This window comes from Desmodus rotundus, chromosome X (assembly GCF_022682495.2).
Source record: "Desmodus rotundus isolate HL8 chromosome X, HLdesRot8A.1, whole genome shotgun sequence".
NCBI lineage: Eukaryota > Metazoa > Chordata > Mammalia > Chiroptera > Phyllostomidae > Desmodus > Desmodus rotundus.
Genome location: NC_071400.1, coordinates 14,715,835 through 14,720,527, shown reverse-complemented (window position 1 = coordinate 14,720,527; position 4,693 = coordinate 14,715,835). Strand labels below are relative to the sequence as shown.

The window sequence follows — 4,693 nt, the reverse complement described above, 5'->3', positions numbered from 1 at the left end:
GTACTTAATCTGTGTGTCTAATAGCAGGGGTGCCCAACCGCTGGGCCACAAACCAGTACTGGAACCAGGCCACACAGCAGGAGGTGAGCAACTGAGCAAAGATTCACTCCCATTACCACCTGACTCCCCCCGCCCATCTGTGGAAAAATTGTCTTCCATGAAACCAGTCCCTCATGACAAAAAGGTTGGGGACCACTGCCTTATAGAGTTGTTGCAAGGGCATTACATAGGGAAAGTCATGACAGCTTCAAATGAGTAGAATTTTAAATTCAGTCTCTAAGCTGAAAGAGACTAAATGTTGAAAGTTATTTTTACCACTCTTTTGTACTCAAGAATGCCAATCTCACAAATGGAATGTACCCACAAATGTTGCATCTATGCACAATTCTCCTAGTAGGCAGAATTCCCTCAACCTATCCTGTAGGCCCTCCTTCCTGGTAGCCATATATTGCTGAAGATGCCATCCAGTTCCACCTCAGGTATCCTGAGGTCACTAAGCCCTTTCTGATCTGGTAAGGTTGAGGCTCAATCCTTTCCTTATTCCTAAAACATAGATCTAGAGATAAAGAAGAAAACATGGTACTTAAAATAATCCTAATCTATTTTGTATTCAATGGTCATATAAAAAAGATATCTCTGGTATTGGTTAGAATCAATTATAAAATATATTAAAGTCAATTATGATTGATTCATACACAGATGCAACCAAGAATCTATTATATTTGACAATAGGTGTCAAGGGCCTTGAACACATGCATATATTTAAAACAGTAATTCTACTAGGAATTCATAACAAGAAAATAATCAGTCAAAAATAGTCAAATGGATTTATGGTAGAATTATTTATAATTGGTTTTGTAATATAGCAAAACTGAAAACAGAAAAATGCCCAGTAATAAGGAACTGGTTAAATGAATTATGGTACAGCTGAATGGCATGCAACCAACAAAATGCTTTCAACAAAATTTAATGACTTGAAAATATGCTTACAATAAGAGGTTAAATGTTAAAAGTGGAGTACAAAACCATGCATAAAACTTGTTAATTTAAAAAATACCTATCCATCAGGGGTAAAGACTTGAAGAATATCTACCAAATAAAATAAATATATCTGGTGGGCAGATTAATGAGGCATTTATTGTTTAGAGCAGTTCATGCTGATGAGTTGTTGGTTGGGATTTAGGAGAAAATCCCTACCTTCCAAGGACTGAAATTTAGTGACACAGATCTCTCAGACTTCAGGCAGCATGTCAATCAAAATTGCCAGTGACAGCTTGCTTTCCTTTTGGGGATGGGTGAGCAACTGCTGAGTGCTCTGGTAATGGGAGCAACTGGAGCAGTGGGCTGTATCTTTACCCAGGAAAAAGACAAACCAGATATTGGAGGCTTCTCAATGGAAGGACTTCTCTTCAGCCTTGAATTATCAATTTTGGGCTCAGAGATTTATGAACTTTGTGGTCAAACTAGATTTTGGAGTGTCACCAATCAAAGCCAACATAGCTTGGGTGTCTGGGATTCCAACAGGCCCACCCTGGCTTCCACTGCAGAAATCCTCCAAGCAGTTTAATGATAATGCGAAAGCTAAACTGAAGAGTCTGGATTTCCTTTCTTTTACTGATTCCAAGAGTGGAAATTTGAAAGCCTGTAGGTAATGCCTTTCTATCAAGTCAGGGTGTGTACATTCAGATATAACCTGCCTTGAATAGTGCTTTCACTTATAAAGGACTTTATAGAGAAGCTTGAACTAAATTCTTTCCTAGCAAATGAAATCTCACATCAATCAACAAGTATTTAAGTACCTACTATGATCTTTAAAAAGTTTTATTTTGTGAAGGGGCAAAAACTCCAAAAGGGGTCAGGAGCCCTGAGCCCTTCAACATCGCACAAAATTTTTGCAGAGAAATTTCTACTTATATGGGCAAAATAGAATCAAGAGGAAAAATGTAATCGATTAATTCCATCTGCCTTTGGGAGCTCCTATTATCTTAATTTCTGCTTTTTAATCCTATTTTAAAGTTTTCTAATTTTAAACCACTATAATGTACTTTCATTTTAATAAATATTCACTTGGAAAAATAGATATCTCTACATTATTGTAATACAAATAATTTTTATTATTGTTTTTATCTTCATTATATTTTACATTCTTCAGATTTGCTGTAATAGTCATGTATAAAGGTAGGATTTGGTGGCAGTACTGTTCTAGCCCCAGTATCAGAATCAGAAGACCCATGTTCTAATTCTAGTATTACCACTTCCTGGTTGTCAACCTAAACATGATACCAGATTTTGTAGGACCTCCATTTCCACTCATATTAAATGGAAATCACTATAGTTACATCCAAGAAGTTGTTGTGAAGATTATTCAACGCATGCAAAAGACTGAGTCCTGCACTGTGCTCTTAGTATAAACTGGGAAGCATAAGTCATTGTTATGCATTAATTTTATAATCAGAAAGGAAATGTTATTTTAAAAATAGCTCTGAACTCCAATACCCACAGTTAGTCATAGTCCCCAGGCATTTTGTTTGCCTAGCAATTTGTTGGAGAGCAAAACATGAGCAGAGCACAGAAATTGCTTAAATGGAGACCCCCATTTAAAATACATCACAGAAAACTTGCAATGGGTAAAAAAGGAGTTTCACTCTGAAGCCTCTATGGGAAAGAAACAAATAGTTTCCTTCAATGTGAGCACAGAACTAATAAAATTGAACCCCAGCTTCCCAGGATATTTATGGAGGATTTGTCCTTTATGAATACACTGAATGTTTCACCACAAACATGTATTTGATATTTTGTGAGATGGCAATGGCATCAGTTGTCCATCAGCAATCTTTTCCAAATAAGCCATGTCAGGCTGTACCACTTATATCTATCAGCTTCCTTACACAAACTTGAGGTACCAAAGGACACTGGGAAGGTGATTACATTAACTCAACTGTAAATAGTTCATCAATCACTCTCCAGAAACCAGGCCAGGGAAAATTATTCCCTCCTTCTCCAGGAAGTAATCAGCCCTAGTTAAGATGACACAGAGTCTTTCAGAGATGTCAACCTGACAACCTAGTGTCGTGTCAAGAAGCAGGAGATGGGCTGAGTTCAGACACAGAAGGAAATGTAGACAATTCACCAAAGTATTGTACATAGAGCAAGCAGTGCCCATCATAGGTGAAGGTCAGATACTGAGTTCAATAACTGAAGATATGAAGCCAGAGCAGATGTAAGGTGGGAAATTAGAGTCTGAGGACTCAACTTCAGATTGAAGATGACTCAATCCAAAAGAGGACTGGACAGAAGGACCAAGGTACCAAGAAATTTGCCTGTGAATCTTGGTGGGGGAGGGAACATCTCTGCTTGTTTGATTATTCAGGGACAATTTGGGTAGTCTCAAAAAATTCAAGAAAGCTCTTTAGGAAGAATATTCCCAAACCCAAATAACTGTCCTAGAAAATGATGCAAAAACACTAATGCAAATCTAATGAGTGCTCACAAGACCCACTTAGAGTCTATGTGTGCTCACCAGTATCCAAATTCCCAAGCACACAGCTAGATTACATTTCCCACTCACCCTTACACGTAGATATGGCTACATGACTGAGGGCTGGCCAACTGAACGTGAGTGGAACTGACCATATAACTTCTGGGCTGACCCCCTAAAACCTACTATATGCAACAGCACACCCTGCCTATCCCAGTTACTGTGGACCTGCATTACACTGTAAGAAAAAAGGAAACTTTTCTTATGTCCAGCCTCTGAGTGTTTGAGATAGTTTATTACAACAATTAAACTATCTTGATTATGCAGTTGGTCATGTTGTTCCCTTCCTCCCTATATAAGTGCCACAACTATACTCCAACGCTACATCTCTTAGTGATGCCATGAACTCTCTTCTCTTTTTAAAATATTTTTTCTTCTTGATATCATAGTAATACATGTTTACTGCCAGAAATATGGAAAACAATGGACACCGCAAAGAAGACAACAAAAATCATTCAGAATCATCATCCGCTATTCAGAGATAATAAAGGTTGACATTTGGGCTCATGTCCTGCCAATATATTTTCTAAAAGTCCTTTTTATTTTTATTATTTTTAAATTTTTTCCACATTCTTTATTGTTGTTCAAGTACAGTTGTCTCCATTTTCCCCCCTCCACTCCCCACCACCCCAGCCATTCCTGCTTCCCACCCTTGATCATACCCCTCTTTGGTTTTTATATATGTCTGTATATATCAAAACTGGAACCAGAGTGCTCATCATGTACACTCAAAACATATGCTTCCCTGTCACAATTTTATAACTATATAGGAAATTATTTAATAAAAATAACATAAACTTCTGGGAGAAGATGGCAGCAACATAGGTGGGAGCAGAGTCCACTTCCCCTCAATGCCAGTGAAATACATAGATGATCTGAGGAGCAGAGCGAACAGCCAACAGTATTCCAGCATATATGAAGATCAGAGACCAAAGATAGAGGACATTGAAAGATCTGAAGGTAACAAGAGTGCTTAAGGACAATAAGGTCCCCGGGACCCGGGACCCGCGCGGGGACAAGGGCAGCAGAAGCCCCAGCCCGGGCACAGGGGCTGCTGCAGGATTCTTTGGAGAGAGCCAGGCTGAGCTGTGAGCAGCCAGGTGCTTGTTTGGACCAGGGGGGCTTGAATAGGAAGAATTTCTCAAAAAGAAAAAG

General features: G+C 38.7%; 1 pseudogene; it reads left to right on the top strand.

The window, feature by feature from the left end:
• The first annotated feature begins 1,126 nt into the window (after positions 1 to 1,126).
• On the top strand, positions 1,127 to 1,652 carry LOC112299994 (N-acetylneuraminate lyase pseudogene; annotated as a pseudogene).
• The last annotated feature ends 3,041 nt before the right edge of the window (positions 1,653 to 4,693 follow it).